The 18,114-nt window shown below is 49.2% G+C and overlaps 1 long non-coding RNA gene across 1 annotated transcript in view; it reads right to left on the minus strand.

The window, feature by feature from the left end:
• LOC129380558 (uncharacterized) overlaps positions 1-15,019 on the minus strand; it is a 90,325-nt gene extending 75,306 nt beyond the window's left edge. Inside the window, exon 1 of the long non-coding RNA XR_008608696.1 lies at positions 13,240-15,019. This is a non-coding gene — a long non-coding RNA (uncharacterized lncRNA). The remainder of the gene's footprint in view (positions 1-13,239) is intronic.
• Between the last annotated feature and the right edge of the window lie 3,095 nt (positions 15,020-18,114).

The following is an 18,114-nucleotide window of genomic DNA, read 5'->3' on the forward strand; positions in this document are numbered from 1 at the left end:
CGTTGGCCACGCGAATCGCGGACGCCGTAGTAGACGCCTTTGGCGGGCGCTCTCGTGTGTCTTGAAAGCGATCTGCGACGTGACCGAAGTGCGCGCCCGCGCGGGCCTCATCTTCAAAGCGATCTGCGATGTTTGCAGAGTGGGCGTAGTGCCGCGCTTTCGACGTTGGCGTATGTCAACGTCGAAAGCGCGGCATAGTGGGCGTATGCGCTGGCAGAGCGGGCGTATGCGCTGTGCTTTCGACGTTTCCATCGCGTTGAAGCGACAGATGCACAAAGGTCAATTGGGTCGCAGCTGCTGCCGCGATTCCTAACTCCAGCGTTTTCACAGTTTCCGCTGTCATCGAGCGAGATGGGTTCATGTTTACCTTCGCGCGCGTGGCACCGTGCTGGTTAATTTAGTTAAAACACGTTGACGGGCTAGTTGGTTTGAATCCATGATAGAATGTGTAAGCGCGACTGAACAAGGATGTAGAAAGAAGCAGACACACAAAGACAGCACTGTCTCCGTGTGTCTGTTTCTTCCTACATCCTCGATGAGTCAGGCTTACATATTCTATCATTGTTAATTTAGTTAGTAAGCGAATGTTTACAAGTTTATACGGCCGATAAAACTACTACCCTTACTTCGTGCAGCTATCTACTAATTTGCTATCGCAATCGGTGCTTCGCCTTTCGGGCAGAACTGAGAATTATTATGCATAGAAGCACAAAAGTAACTGGAACGCCATGTATTTCGTTCCACACTTTGGGAAATAATATATCAAAACTTGTCTCATACTAGAAATTCATTTGAAGTGGATACGGCTTGCAAGCTCACCGGCTGCAATTCATAAATTCCTATATGTGCCGCAAGTTAGTTCATTGTAATTAGCGAATTTCTGTTAGTTAATTGAATATGTGTTTCCATTTCTCGTGCTAGTAACGTCCGCCTCTTCGAATAATTCAGCTCAAGGATAAGAATTATGCTATCTGCCTCAGGCGATCTTGAAAAGCTTCATAAAACTTAAAAATGATCACCCTGTATAGCATAAAGATTGCGCTACATTTCCCCGAATAAATGTGTACGTATGAGACAGCGGTATAGTTTCCTTGGGACAAAGCTGAGACTGAGCATGCATGAACAATGAATTAGGCGCCGGAGTAATGCGAGGATTGATAAATATGTGCAAGAAATACGAGACTGCCGTTGTTGCACCAAATATTGCACAATTGTGAAAGTAAGAGAGAGCGAGAATAAAACAGAAGGCGCGCTGACTGGGCAAGCGCCGTTTCCGATGAGCAGGTTCTGTGCGCGGAGTGAGCGTCCTTGTAACGTAAAGGTCGTCGTAATCATGGTGATAAGTATACAGACTCTGGTGACACTTTTAAATGCGTTCCAAAATCGCGTTTTTTTTTAAAACTTCACGATGGAAATGTCGATTTACAGATACAATAGCGCAGTTATTCCACTTCAGATGGAGGGATACAGTTCTTTGTAAATGTCAGCGACACGAACGTGCGACGCTTGTATGCCCGCAGCCACACACACACACACACACACACACACACACACACACACACACACACACACACACACACACACACACACACACACACACACACACACACACACACACACACACACACACACACACACACACACACACGCACACGCACACACCCACGCGCGCGCGCGCAAGATGACGAGTCCTTAATTAAGAAGCTCCTGATGGCGAACATCAACAGCGTGCCACAACTCACGGCCCGTAGTTTAGTTCACGATCTATAACACGATGAATTCATCAATCGACCAATCGAAACCACTAATCAGTATGCTGGCAACCTGTAATGAACTACCTCGGTGATTGTTCATGGTTGAGCTTACACCATGCAGTTCGACAGAGCGCTCTGCGGTGCCTTCGCGAGCTCTAAAAATAAAGGTGCCAGGGTATGGCCAACCGACACGTTGGAGCTTTACATTGCAATGTGATATATAGGAGCACGTTCCCCCAAGGTAGTTTTAGAGCTCTGTAGAATCAGATTATTAAAGAATAAAAAATTCCACTCGCACTATGAACTCCAAGACTCTCCCACTGCCACAAACCGCCGTGTTGATATGCAGCCTATCACGTCAGGGGCCGCGAGGCGTGATAATGGCGTAATAATGATAACACAAGAGCCGCAGGCAGCGGCGCATAAATATCCATTATTGTAGTCGAGCTTCCTAGCAGTTCGTACCACAAGGCAAGCACGCCACTGGTGCACGGCACCGGCGCCGACGATCGGCCGAGTCATTCGGAGACAGTGTCACATGGCGCACGCCATTCTGCCATAGTGAGCAGACAAGAGCGCCGGCAGAATACCTAAGGGTCAGGCAGCGCTTGTCCCGTCTTCTTTAGCGTGGGTTTGTCCTCGTTAGAGCGATACAATTAGTGAAAATACAGGTGGGCGTACTCGCAGTTCGGCCGCTGCCGCGCTGACAACGTCGACAAGAACAACCTGCCAAAAGTCGTCGGAAGAGATCGGTCACTGAGTGAACATTTCGCAATACAAGCTTGCACGGGCACAAGAACTCGTGCCTCCTTCATTTCTCCCTCGAAATAACTTGAAAACTCCTACAGGTCAAACATGCGTACTGTGTACGTATGTAGCCTCACATACAGGGTGTTTCAGCGAACACTTTCAAAACTTTTTAAACGTTGCCTGTGGCAGATAGCTCAATTATAGTTTATGAGCCGGTCTACTCGAAGCGGCGCACAAAAAATTGAAATGCCAAATTGACTAATTAACAAGAATGCACTAATTACGTTTTAGCTAATTATCGCATGACCCATATTGCAATTTACAAATTATAGCAGTGGACTTCGCAACGCGGATCTACTTGGAACGAATTCTCAGGACGACACCAGTTTCGAGAAATAAATTCCCGAACTTTGCGGAAAAATGCATTGGCGTTCCAGTTACTTGTGTGCTTCAGTGCATAAAACGACGTTTTGTTAATAAATTAAATGGAACGCCAATGCATGTCTCCGCAAAGTTCGGGAATTTATATCTCGAAACAGGTGTCATCTTGAAAATTCGTTCCAAGGGGACCCGCCTTGCGAACTCCGCGGCTAGAATTTGTAAATTGCAATATGGGCCATAATGTAATTAGTTGAACACTTAATTAGTGAATTTTTATTAGTTAGTCGATTCTGCATCTAAATTTTTTGTGCAAGTATTACCCGCTGCTTCGAGTAGAGCAGCTCATGAACTAGAATTGTGATATCTGCCACAGGCAACTTTTAAAGATTTTTCAAAGTGTTCGCTGAAACACCCCGTATACCAGGTGTTTCTGCGAAGATACTGAGCAATATTTAAAAATCGCCTGTGGCAGATAGCACAATTCCAATTCTTGAGCTGATCCACTCAAAGAGGTGAACATTACTTGGACGATAAATAAAAGATGCGCAATCAAGTAATTATCCAAAATTGATTAATCAACTCTCTAGCTAATTGCCTTACGGCATACTTTCCAATATACAAGTTGTAGCCGGTGAGACCGCAAGGCATATCCACTTGAAACGTATTCTGTTGATAATATAATATTCGACATGCGGCCCCAAACTTGTGGTAAAATGTACTGTTATTCCACTTCTTCAACAAAACGCCGGTTTATGCATTGAAGCACAAAAGTAATTCGACCGCCAATATGTCTCTTCGAAAAGTTCGCTAATTTATATATCCAAACTGGCGTCATCCTGAGAATTCATTCCAAGCAGATCCGACTTGCGAACTCCCCGGCAACAATTTGTAAATTGCAATGTATGCCGTAAGGTAATTAGATAAAACCTTAATTAGTGCAGTTTTGATAATTAGTCAAACATGCTTTTCGATTTTCTTGTGTGCAAACAATGGCCGCCCGTTAAACAAAGCTCTAGATTTATGATTGGGCTATCTACCACAGGTGATTATTAAAAATTGCTTAAGATCTTCGGAGAAACATACGGTATATTCGTATACATCTCAGCCGATGTCGTCTGCCTTGTTCGAAGGTTATGCCTAACGCTCCCGCTAACATATGCTGCTGACTTTGCACGCGCAGCAGTCGCTTATGGCCCCTATTAAGAAATTCTAGTGGAGTCATGTTTCTGTATATTTTAGCGTTGGTTATTGTGGTTTGAAATGAACCTTTTTTTCTACGTCGTTGTCGAATACGGACGATACACTCACAGATGCTTCTCTAAGTGGTACGAGTCTAAAAAGTTGAGTGGCGTTGGTAGGCATATTGCTAAGTTGGCACGTTATCTTCAGCGAAGCGTTGTTCGCAGTTCACGTCGAGCGAAAAAGAGGTGGTGACCTCTAAACGTCTGGAATTACTATAGCGAGTCACTGTTTATGACGCCAAAAGCTGCGAGGGTTGCGAGACTACCAAGGTGTTCATGAAAAATACCTGGCCCATCAAGTGCAGACTCGTATTTTACACAATGATAAAATTATGGACGAAGAACACAGTGAGAGGAGTTGTCGCAGTGCGAAAATATTGTGTCATGGAGTCAGCAAAGTCACAGTTTCGCTCGAAAGGCGAAGTATTGATTGCGATAGCAAATTATTAGACAGCTTTACGAAGTAAGGTTAGTGGTTTTATCAGCTGCATAAGCTGCTGTAAAAATTCGCTTACTATCTGAATTAACAAGCACATTGTCACGCGCGCACAGACAGACACGAACACATCTCACTCGATGACTGCAGAAAGTAGCTGTCAGAACGCAGGCGTGATGAACAGAAGTAGCAGCGGCGAGCGAATTCCCCTTCGTGCCCCTCTCGCTTTAACGTGAATTAGACGCGCGAGAACAGAGTGCACACGAAGCCATCAGCTAAATCAGGTCGGCTAGATTTCGACCCCAGCGCAGATTTCCTCCAAAATAAGACGCACGCGGCCAGGCTCAGCCACCGCAGCTGAAGTAGAAGAGGAGACGCGCACTAACCTGCACCCCCCCCCCCCCCCCCCCCCACTCCTAGCGCACACACTTTCCCCGCTCCCACTTCCCCTTGCGCGCACCCCCGCCGTCCTCCTATGCGAGCGCGAAAAGACACCGCCGCATCAAGCCAGTATCCTTCTAGGCTCAGCCTCGCAAGCTTTCGCTCGTACCTACTGCATACGGCGCGCGGACGCGACGCCATCGCTCTTGGACTTTATACAGAACATCACGGTGACGCCGACTGCGGAAATTCACTTGGAACCTTCGTATAATTGCTATCGCAATTTGTGAAGCTTTATGCGATTGGTACTAGATGGTACTATACGTAATTCAATTTGCGCTCCGAGACTCCTATTCGCACCACTGCTTCTGTTCTGCCAAGCTTGGCTCAATTAGGAGACCTTTCCGGACAAGCATGGAAATTGGTGAGATCTTTATTCTCCCTTTCTTCCTCACAAAGGTTGGATCCTCTCTCTATTATTTCATACTACAGTGCACAGTAATGTCTAACCAACGGACAGTTCTCCTTTCCCAGAATTTGTCCACTGGTCCGGAATTTGGCATTACTTTTTCCCAGCAGCTGTTCATTGGTCTTGAGCTTGGGTGCAGTCCTTTCCAGGAGTTGTTCATTGGTCTCAGACTTGGCAACAATCTCTCCCACGGCAAGACCGCAACAATAATTGGTTCTTGGAGATCACCGATCGCTCCCGCCTTCGTCCGCCCCCGCAGAAAGATCAGCGTGAGAACTGCTTTGCCGGTGTTCTTCGTTCTCATAATAAATGGCAGCATACAGGGTTCTGTATAAACAGTCGAACATCGCCGTTGGGCGCATTTCTGGGAACCCACTTCTCCCACACTGCGTTAACGTGAACGCTGTCGCTTGGGGGTGATGATCCATCCATCGCTCCCCCGCTTCGCTCCCCCCCCCCCCTCCCCCCCGGCAACATGCCTTGCAAACATCCGGATGGCGAACGCCTTCCCATGGCCAGGCACGCAGGAATCCTTGCATCAAGCCGAAGAAATGCCCAACTTCGGGGGGTGGCAAGTGGTCTTGGGGCCGTTCCACAAGTTAAGCCGCCTACTCTCGTTGCAACAGCCTCGCCGTCGCCAGCCCACTCGTTGTTCAGCACACCGAGAACTGTTTACGCCAGCTCAATTGGCGACAGCTCGTTCGGCGTGTTTCGTGGTGCTTGAGACATGGTCACTTTCATGGGACACCGAAGAACACCATTGAATCAGTTTAGACTGGTAAAGACTTCTTTCAGCACTCATATTAGTTTATTTGGCGCGAGAATGTTGATGAAACCTGGAGAAAATGAAGACCGAACTTCCCTATTACTGTCAGATTTCGCGGCGAAGCCTCAGCGCAGGGTGCTTCAGCGTGACGTCACGGGTTTCAGATTATTCTCTCTCATCTGGGTCGTTCTGGCGCGGGAAAAACGTTTCGAACCATGCCAGCTTGAGCCTTCGCGATAAACAGTTAGTTATCTAGACTCGAGCAGACGCTGCCAAAATTCATGACGGCACGGCGAGCTGGTGCTGAAACTTCAGGGCGGCGTCACCACCCGTCTTTGGCGGCGTAATATTTAGTAGTACCCATTAAAACTTAATGTTCACGTTTAGTGTCTCTGCAAGGCCTGTGAGGAAGCGCTCGAAACTTAAACTCGCCCTTGCCAGCCAAAGACATGCGTGTGCCGATCCTCATGCCAGTGCACGATAAGCGTGTTGGCAAAGGTTTTTAGTGCTGTGTGTAATGCGGGCCGATCCTGGAGGCTGTGTAATAAAAAGTTGGATTATGCCGATACTGATAATAGTGTTGCATTACGGTCGCCCAGGTGTAGTAAACGAGCTCGTTTTTCTTCGGCATTGGACAGACTGCCTATGTCGAAATATATATATATATATATATATATATATATATATATATCGCTCCTCCAAAACGCCGAGCACCGCCCCAACGACCGCGGCATCAAAATTCCAAGTTCTCATGATGACACGGAGTATGACGTTGTCCACTGTGTGGTGATGAAAAATAGGAAAGAAGGAAGGGAGGAAAGCTGCAGACTCCACAGGCCCTCTGATTCCCTTAACTTATTTACTACGAACAACAGGTATGATGCCTCCTCGACTAATAAATACATTTAGAGAACTTTCCGTTAGCTTAAGTACCACCGATAGCAAACACCCGAATAACTCCAGTGCCACCCGAAGACTCCCAGAATCTCCGGGAGAAATGTAAGAGGCTTCGTCGCAACCTGAAGTATGCGGCTTGTATGCAACTTGCATTGAAGCGAACAGTGCATACATTCTTTGGAATCACGCATACAACATACAGAACAGCATACGCTTCAATAAAGAACAAACACAACAATCATCCGAACCACATAACTGATGATAAAGCGCTCCTCATAACAAAGCGAAATACGTAACGCTCTCCGCATACGTTTCCCGGTAAAGGTTACTGTTGCCCAAGCTGCCGCGGCGACGGCTACTTGCGACGTGGGGAGTGACGTCACTAGCTTTTCATATATAAAGGAAACAGCCTAGCAGCTGAGTTCATTCTTGTTGCAGCAGCGCTATGGGAAGGCAACGCATAGTTAGTGACTCCCGAGGAGCAGCGTGAATACGAGGAGCGGTAAGGGAAAAGAAACGGCAATACGACCAGTGGCAGCGTGCTGCCAAAATTATCATTACTCCCATTACTCTCGAGCAATAAAGCATTACCCACCCCTTTACCTGTTGTAGTGGAGGTTTTCAACAGCTTCGCTGGACATCCAATTTCGCAGGGCCGGAATGGCGGGACAATTTCATTTTGTGTGTATTTACTGCACATACCTTATGGTAATCTGCACTGTGATTAGGCGTTCGCTTATTGTCGATGTATTGCGCTTTGACTATGCATACAGTATAGCAGGCTCTGCTTGACTTATGCAATGTTTTATTCCTATGATATTTGCACAATTATTACTGATAGAGGTGATACGGTGTAGCTGCGCATGTGTATCATTCTCTCTCTCTCTCCCTCTTTTGTTTTTTGTAATGAAGTCCCGATGCTCAATTTGTACAATGTTCTGCCTCTCCACGTTGATAAACTAACAATCGTGAGTTTCTGACCGGTACAAAGAAATTTGAACAGTCATCATATTCTCCCCCATCAACAACCTAGTTTTGTGTATATTGCGAACGAATGCCTCTCCCGGCGATTTCCAATTGCCCTTGATTTGGGTCTGTAGACTCCATGCATGTGAATACAATGTCTGTGATAATTAGGATAATGTTTTATACATCTGCACACGCTAAGCGGTCTCTCAAAACCTAGTCTGAAATCTGCCTTATAACTTTACGTGGTAGGTCCTTAAGAGTTGCACCGTGTATTTGACCTTGGAGTAGCGCTGGTAGCACTTTGAGCACGCCGAAGGCACTCTTAACTTTTCTCAGAGACACTGGGCTCCATCAGACACCCTATATTTACTTGTGGCTGTGTGTGCTTTGTGTTGTGCACATGCGTAATTTGTATGACTGCATAGTTTCATATGTCATCTTCGTCATCTGCAGTAGTCTGCCAGGCGTTTTTGCAGGAAAACATCTCCAACACCTATTAAAGATTGTTTCTCTCGCTCTCTCTCTCTCTCTCTCACTCTCTCTCGATATATGCCTGTAACTTTCCTCATTTCATCACAGCACCTAGTTCTCCGCCGACATCGAGTGCGCTTCCATTCCCTCGGCATCCATCATGCAATTCTTGTGGACCACCAGTATACCTGGCTTACACATTACATGACCTGCCCAACTGCATTTTGTCCTCTTAATCTCTACTAGAATATCGGCTATCCCCGTTTGCGCTCTTATCCACACCGATCTCTTCCTGTCCTTTAATGTTACGCTTAATATTTTTCGTTCCATCGCTCTTTGCGCTGTCCTTAACTTGTTCTCGAGCTTCTTTGTCAACCTCCAAGTTTCAGCCCCCTATGTTAGGACCGGTAGAATGCAATGCTTGTACGCGTTTCTTTTCAAGTATAGCGGTAAGCTGCCGGTCACGATTTCGTAAGCTTGCTGTATGCGAACCGACCAATTTTTATCTTCCATAAATTGCCGTCCCATGATCAGGGTCTCTTGTGAGTAATTGACCTAGATAAACGTACCACAGCCCAGACTCTAGAGACCAACCTGGGATCATGAATTGTTGTTCCCTTGCGAGGCTACTCAACATTGCCTTTGTCTTCTGCGAATTAATATTCAACGCTTCTCTTACACTTTCTCGGTTAAGGTCCTCAATCATCTGTTGCAATTCATCCCCAGTGTCGGTGAACAGGAAAATGCCATCTGCAAACAGCAGGTTGCTGAAATATTCTACGTTGATCCTCACTCCTATACTTTCCAGTCTAACAGCTTGAATAATTCTAAGCATGCAGTGAATAGCATTGGAGAAATGGCTGACCCATTTATTGATCGGCATCATTGCGCGGTTCTTGTGAAGAATTAAAGTAGCTGTGCAGTCGTTATAGGCACTTGCTAACATAAATATACAGTTGACCAGCATGTTGACGTTAGTTGCAGTTCCTTTTCAATGTTAAAAATCACTAGTGTTTAGCGCAGCAGCTTGTACCTGCACTACCAATACTTATGAAGTTATCGGATCAATATGACAGAAAATTCGTATCTCCTTCTACATAGGTGTAACAACATGTTACTTTTCTTAAGACTACACACGCAATTCCGGCTAGACAGGTCCAACTGTGCCGTAACTCTGCCAAAACTGGATGCTGCAAGCCAAGTGTGCAAGATGCTGGAAATAATTCCTTTGATAATGTTCTTACATGACGCAACACACCCATTTTGCAGAGCGACTGTAAGCGTGTTTATTATGGGCGCATGAAAGCATCCTCGCGGGTATATTTTGACAAGTTACTGCTTCTCCTCGTTTTGCGAGGCATGGCTAATCGTAACCAGCACACTTGTAAGACAATTGTGCATAAGCTAGCTCTCTCTGGCTTCATGGATGCGCGGTGGATCTGACTCTGCTAACAGCACACGGAAATGCAGCCAAAGTTGAATCCATGGCACAACTCAAATCCTCATCGCGAGTGATGCAGCGTGACGCGGTTTTCAGGCAATCGCTTGCATGCTTCGGCTAACTGCTTTTTAATGTGCGTGAGCTGATTTGCGCCAGCGACACGGTCAAGTGCGATCGTTGCAAGGATGCATTAATTAAAGGAAAAGGCTCAGTTGTAAGCGAAGACTCACTATTCTGGCCAAACCATGATTTTTACACATGGATGGTATCCGTGAAACGGTAACAAATATCGAGGGGACGTGAACGAATGGCCATGGAGCGATGTGGACGGCCTGAGTCCATTAACCAAAACGAAGTTAATTAAATTATGGGGTTTTACGTACCAAAACCATGATCTGATTATGAGGCACGCCGTAGTGGGGGACTCCGGAAATTTGGACCAACTGGGGTTCTTTAAAACACGGGTGTTTTTGCATTTCGCCCCCATCGAAATGCGAAAGCCGGGGCCGGGATTCGATCCCGCGACGTCGGGCTTGGCTGCACAACACCATAGCCACTAAGCAACCGCTGCGGGCAACCAAAAGGAAGGTCTCGTTTCCTTGAGACACAACGAATGCGGCGGTACGCTCACCTATATAGGGCGTCCCAGCTAGCGTTAGCCAAGCTGCTCAACAACAACAACAACAACAATAACAAATGAAGCTTCAAAACACACACACACACACACACACACACACACACACACACACACACACACACACACACACACACACACACACACACACACACACACACACACACACACACACACACACACACACACACACACACACACACGATGCACTTTTAAGACCTGTGATGTTCGGTAGTAGTTTCTCTTTTGTTCGGTAGCTCTGCCGACAGAACACCGTAGATCTTATGATTGTATCTTGCACCATGTTTTAATACTTTTTTTTTCTAGCTCGACTAACAATATCCGGGACACACGGTATAGCCGAGCTCATGGGAAGTCCGGAAGCTTAGTAATATGCAGCCTCCCGAAGCGCGGTCATGCTAAGCATATTGCGGAATACGATCATTTTTTCCAGACAAAACAAAAAAAGAGAAAGAAAAAAAAGGAGAAAGAAAAAAAACGAGAAAGAAAAGAAAACCGGATATATGGTGGAATGTGTGGCAACTAGAGCTACAGACTTGTATAGTATACGGGCAATCGACCTCAGATATAAATAATGAGAAACACCATCTCGGAGGCTCGCAGACGCTTTGGGTATACAGTGCCTTGAGAGAAAGGGAGGAAAAAGAAGAAAAAGCGGAAGCCCTCGGTGATTATGTCCCGCAGTCTACCATGATAATGTTGAAACCAGTACTGATATGAGCCGATCTATATGCTGCCGATACGAACAGTGGCTAATAATCGGCAAGAATGTATAAAATTAACATTTACATGGTTAGTATTGTGCAATAGACAGCATCCTTTTTAGGAACGTTCGCTATTCGTCTGTATACACTGCGGCTCTGTCTTTACACGATTATGGCGCTGCCATACCACACATGATATTTTGTTGAATATTCACATCTGCAGCCAAGTGCACCACCACTGCAGGTACCGGTAAGCGTACACTTACTAAGAACTAAATTAGCCATGCATGTAAGGCATTCTTTCAGAGGGGACGTCTTCCGCACTTCGTTTTTCATGTGCACATGGTTAGAGGAGGGAGGAGAGGCTCGCCTTCAGCGTGCGTACGCTGTGCTCAGGAGCAAGTATGTTTAGTTTGGCGCTGTATTCTTCACTACTAGTCCCATGAATTCAAGCTTTCAACAACATGAAACTTGACAAGACCCTCCAGAATGAATGCTTTGGTGGAATGACTGTCCTCTGATATTTCTGTCGGTAACAAACAAGGAGTCAGAATGCTTTGTGCGTCGCAAACGGAAATAATTCAAGGGTCTTGCTAATTTAATTGATGGACCGCCGTATTCGGCGCATTCACGGTGCACCCTTCTCAATACCTTCCTGTCCTTGCTGATAGCAAAGCGATGGTTACCTTTGCCTTCGTCATATATGTCTCCTTCTCTGCCTTTTGCACTGTTCCCGTTTCAGCGAAACTACACGCATCACCGTTCCAAGCTCGCGACATAAACCGAGCAGCCGCGACTATTGTTTCGTTTCCTTGCCCGCGGCCCAACGGACTGATCAGCAGTGAGTCGACATGTGCGCGACACGAAAGCGCGTATTTTTTTTTTTTTTTTTTTACGCTCAATGTGTCGCTCTTTGTCTCCCGGTCGGCCACATGCATAACAAAGATGCGGCTTTATTCACGCCGTTCGTGCGTACAGGCACAAGCTGTGTGCACACACACGTACCCGTGCGCTCACGTTCAGTGTTATCGATCGGCCGCGACCTTTCTGAGGCAGGCCGTTGGCTGGAGCGCTCAAACTGTAAACACGCGGCCCGCCCGCTTCCGGTCCGCACTCGCCGCTCGATATCGGGCGTTGGCTCTCCGCATTCGGCGGGCAGCAGCCCCGACGCCGAGCCGCGCGGCCACTTTTGACTTGCCGCCGAGCGCGAATGGCATGCACTTACAGCGGCCGCAGCCCGTTCGGCACGCAGGCCACGTGACGTCTGGCCTTCCTCGTGCGCAAACACAAAAGGTATCCCGCGGCCGCCACGACCCCGCGACTAAACTTGGCAGCGCCGCGGGGCCACAGCGCGTTTTCTTTCCTACCGTAGGGGTGGTGCACACGAGCCGACGCGCGAGGTACGGCGCGTCGGACTCGAGGAACAAAATGCATGCCAGCTACAATACCCACCAGTTCTGGCTGCGCGACTTCTACTGAATGTTCGAATTTTCTGGCCACGGCCAGAGCCTGGAAAGTTGTTCAAAGAGTTGGAGGAAACTGCTGATTCAATCAACCCATACGATGTGTGGTGTGTGTGTGTGTGTGTGTGTGTGTGTGTGTGTGTGTGTGTGTGTGTGTGTGTGTGTGTGTGTGTGTGTGTGTGTGTGTGTGTGTGTGTGTGTGTGTGTGTGTGTGTGTATGTATGTATGTATGTATGTATGTATGGGAACATTTAATTTTAAGAATAAGAAGGCTGAACGATGCAGAAGTGAAAATCGTCGTGCAAGTAACAGAAATCGTGGAGGTGCTCGTGGGTGAGGTCACCCCGAAACTAAGGCACCACAGTCGATCGAAGTCACGGCTGATTTTCGCTCGTCTTCAGAGTTGCTTGGTGATAATTAAATTGACTAAAAGAAAGAAAGAAAGAACAGCGTGCACTCACCCTTTTCAGAAGGCAAGTATCCCGACAAACGGCGGTAATAATCCGAGCGGTGCGGTGGCAGGGAAAGGCAGCAGCAACGTCCACAGCGAGCAGCGCACCAGCATAGGGGACGCCCAACTGCTGCAGTCCGGGGTCGGTCGCCGCACGGTTTGGCAACAACACCCCTCGCCCTCAGCGCCGCCTGCAAGGCGCACCCTCGCCACACGTTCTCCCGCGGCCCGGATCGTTGTTGCACCACCCGCCTGGGGAAGCGGGCACCGAGTTCTCCCTAGGAGTACGATGGTGGAAGGGGGGCACCTCCGAAGACCCCACCACTGTCGCTTTTGGCGCACATGTCCCGGACACTGGGCCCTCTATTGATCGCCTACAGTCGGATTCTCTCTCTCTCCCAGCTGCTGCTGCCGCGCTCACTGACGCTCGCGTCACGAGCACAAACAGCCCCGCAGAGGAAAGCGCGTCGGTGCGTGTCAAGGCTCCTCTCCTCCGCTTGAGGCGCCGTTTCCGCTCGCTCCGCGCACCACCCCGTTTCTCTTTTGCTCGAGGACAACGTTCCCTCTGTCGGCCTGCGAAGCTGTCTTTTTCCCTAGGTTGCAGCATCCCACCTCCAAGGGCAACGCTGACCTGTCCTTGCAGACTGCATGCGAGACGCGAGACCCGCTGCAGGAAAGTTCAGCCTGGAGGAGCGTAATGCAATAATCCGAGAACTGCTTGGCTTGTAAGCACCAGCAGGATCGGGGGAAAAAGAAAAAGCGTTGAAAACAACTAAAACGTGGCAGTGAGCGTGCGCACTGAAAAAAAAAAAAAAAGGGAAATTGGACTCTTGTTGGCTGAGTCCTTTCAGGGGGCACTGAACTAATATCGCTTATTGTTCTCTTATATCAATTCTACTGCGGCTTACTACAGCGGTCGTCTTTACAACGTTATGCTGCGCAGAAACCAGCACATTGTATAAACTCTGCCCAGTCTGATGCTAAATAATTCTAAAAAAAAATGAAAAGAAAAGTGCTACATTCAAGCATTCCTGCGTCGTCCAGCGCAGCCAAAAATCCCTACCAGCTTGCTCAACTTTCAGTCGTTCTATACCGCTCTGCGTTTTCTTTAAATACTCCTGTAGTGGCGCTTTAGTTTATATTATTATTAAGTTATATATTAAAAACAAGAACAAAAAAGAACAAATCATAGCTTTACCAGGAGGAGGAGGAAAGAATGAGAGAAGTCAGAGATGTTGACCAGAAATGTGTCTGGTTGCCTACCCTACACTGTGGGACGGGAGTGGTGGTTCTTGTGGGGAAAGGAGGAAAGGATAGCACTATTTTCTGCAACCAATGCGGGAGCACGGCTCAGCGCCAGCAGGGTGGTGGAGATGGGTGTAAAGGAGAGAGAGGTTTGGAGGGAGAAATGTAGAGAGTCGCCCTAGCAGCATCAGAGCAGCCCGGCCGGGAGGGCCCAGTGGATTCGACCGGAGGAGTAGGCTGGTGGTAGACCGTATAGGAGGTGGCCCAGCAGAAGCGAAGTTGTGGCGGATCAGGAAGCCCGAGGTGGTGGGACGGCCGTTAGGCTATCCGTCTTTGTAGAAACTTCCTATAGTCTCGCTGAGAGCCCCGACGAGTCGAGGTACTCGACGACACTTAGGAAGGCTGGTAGCTGATTACGACAGGGGAAGAGGATATCTTCCTGTCGTGAACATGGTAGCCCCAGGCGGTGGAACTCCTGCAGAAGTCAGCCGCGGTGCTGCAGGTGAGCAGGGCAGGCCAGCAGGAGGTGCTCCAGAGTCTCTGGTTCACCGCAGGAGGCACAAGCTGGCGAGGCGGCTTTCCCAAGGCGGTGCCGGCGGGCTGCCGTCCAATAGCAGCCAATTTGCAGTCGGAGCAGCAACGAGGCATCCCTTCGTGGGAGGCCGTGCTGTGGAAGAGGCCGTGGAGGCCAGCCCAGGGATACCCGTTTGTCCGGGTGGCAGGCGATGATGTGCCGGCGCAGCCTGTGTCTCGAGAAGTCTGCGGCCGTTACAGCAGGGCTGATGGGGACGCTTGAGTGGTGGACACTCTTTGCAAGAGTATCCGCCTCTTCATTGTCCGGGATCCCCACGTTAGCCGGTAGTCAATGCAGGGATAGTGAGCATCCTGCGTCCTGAAGGGCCGTCAGTCTTGAAGAGAGCAGCGCTACCCCAAGGCTAGCCCTGTCAGGGCTCTGCCAGCAGAGCAGCGCCGCCTTGGAGTCGCAGAAGATGGCTGCCGGGGTCGCTGGTAGCTCCTCTGCCAGTAGGTCCACAGCAAGGTGGAGTCCTGCTAGCTCTGCTGCGGTAGAGCTTGCATGTCCCGGTAGACGGCACAGTTTACTCTTTTGTAGGGCCGGTGCAACGCAGGCTGCTGTGGATGAGCCCGTCTCCGGTATCACGGATCTATCGACGAAGATGTGGAGGGGGTTCCCAAGTCTCTCTTGGAGGAGAGAGGCTGCCGTCTGCTGTAGGGCACATGTTGGGGAACGGTTCTTCGAGATACTTGGCAGCTCCGTCGAGATAGGGACTGGTGGTCACTGTGGTGGGCGAGGCTGCAGCCTGTACATCTACAGCGTTTGCAGGCGTGTCCCCTATGACTTCCTTATAGAGGCCACACAGCCGTCCCATGTGTGATGCTGGCCGGGAGCGTAGGCGGGTCAGGAGTGCTTGACCATCTGCGGCATGGTGTAGGCGATCAGTGTATCGTAGCCCCTGTTGCAGGAAGAGTAGTGACAGGGGCCAGGTACCTACCTCAGCAGGAGTGGCGGCCACTTGTGAGGTTCGGGAAACGCCAAGACAGAGCCGTATTGCTGACCGGTGCTGCAGCTCCAGTTTCCGCAGGCGGGGTGGGGGCAGCGCCACAAGAGGGAGGGCATACAGTAGCCGTGAAGTGGCTGCAGCTTCAAAGAGCTTCAGGGCCCACCTGGTGGTACAACCTTGTGAGCTGTGAGATCGCCTTGCGGACCCTAAGCGTCTGGGCGCACATGGCCTTGGTAGCCGGCAGCCAGGTCAGCCGATGGTCAATGCGCAGCCGGGCAGCTGAGCGGTGGGCTGCTGCTCTGGGATGCAGCAGCAAAGCCTCGGTCTTCCTGGCCGAGATGGTAAGGCCGACGCGGCACAAGTAGGCAGCCGCAGTGTCCAGGGCTCTCTTTAGTTTTTGAGTTGGTGAGGCCCTCCACGCGCGTGCGCGAACTCACAGCGTCTTTCCTCACCCCACTCCTCTCTCTAGCTCATCTTTCTATTCTCCCTTCCCCGTACCACACTCGCGTGGAGGGCCTCACCAACTCAAAAGCGTTCACACAGGCTAGTCGCCTTCAAAAAAGACAAAATTGCCATGGCTCAACTTTCCGGTTTAGCAGTCGGGGACCTTCTCCTGTGGGCAAATGCCAGGGAACTTCCAGGTATTCTCTGCGCCTTCTATGAGGAAAAGGTTTTCGATATCATTAGCCACAGGCACCTTTTTCGGGTTTTGGATGAGGCTGGCTTTAGCATGGGTTTTCGGCGAATGGTCCAAGCTTTGTATTCTCGACCGACTTCTGCTGTTCTCATACAGGATTGCGTCTCGGAAGCTTTCACTGTGGGGTGTGGTGTATGGCAGGGGGATCCTCTCTCGCCTGCCCTCTACATACTCGCTTTTGAACCGCTTCTGCAGAGGTTGTCCTGCTCCAATAGAGTTGGCAGGTTCCTACTCCCACCAGGTTCGCCTACGGTTGCACTCTTTGCCTATACAGACGACATGTCTATTGACGTCCTGCACGAGGCATCATCTTGCACCGTCTTTGATGTCATGGAAAGTTACTGCAGGGCGAGTGGTGCAAAGTTGAATAGGTCGAAAAGTGCAGCCATGTACTTGAACTCCACTCCGTCCAGTCCGCAGCCCGTTCATGGTCTACCCGGGAAGATACCGTTGAGTATTCTAGATTTCCTATTCAATCCAGACGGTCTGTCTCCTGAAAACTGGCGGCAAGCTAAGGAGAAGCTTGAAGCCAGGATTCAAGAATTCGGCTCCTTGTCATGTCCATTGACAGCCCGAGTGACAATCCTTGCCTCACTTTTGTTTTCTTTTCTCACGTACGTGGCCTGTGTGTTGCTCGGCAGGTGCTTAAGTTGCTCAAGGAAAAGGGAGGACTCGGAATTCATGACCTGGGCATCGTGGCTACTGCACTACACGTCAGGTGGATCCAGGTCGTTCTTAACTCCTATATGCGCCTAACTCCAAGCTTTACTTCTTTTTCTACTTAGTACCCGACTATATTTGTTTTTGCAAAGCACACTTTCTCACTGTGTGCCTCGCTGAGGTTCCCCGTCCACCATTTATGCGGAGGCTGCCAACTCTCTGGTACGCCTCTGCAAGGTTCACCCCGGCATCGACGTAGTTTCAACTCCAATCCAAGAACTAGTCGACATCCCCACCCCGGTATCCGCCCGCATTGCCAAAGGTACGATCTGTCCTGTCACAGGCCAAGCTGTAAGCTCACTAAGGCCAATTTCCTCGACGTTAGGCGAGCTACGTTCATGTACCGTTTGGCGCGAGAGGGCCTGCCGATGAGTTACAGGCCCTTCACAACCATCCCGGCTCATGGAGTGTGACATTTTTGTGGCGGTCGTGAGGACTCGGTTCACATCTTTACGCAGTGTTTGCTTGCCGCGGCTGTTCTCCAGCGGATTGCTAGTCTATTTAGCTTTCCAGCTGTTCCATATCAGACGGTTCGCTTTTTGCACCCTTTGCCGAAGCACTATCTCCTATCTCGAACCCCTATCTCCCATCCCCAGTGTAGAGTAGCAAACCGGAGACTGATATCTGGTTAACTTCCCTGCCTTTCCTCTTCATCTCTCTCTCTTGCCGAAGCAGGCGATCAACCAGTTCGTGCTTCTTGTTG

Source organism: Dermacentor andersoni, chromosome 1, assembly GCF_023375885.2.
Source record: "Dermacentor andersoni chromosome 1, qqDerAnde1_hic_scaffold, whole genome shotgun sequence".
NCBI classification, from domain to species: Eukaryota; Metazoa; Arthropoda; class Arachnida; order Ixodida; family Ixodidae; genus Dermacentor; species Dermacentor andersoni.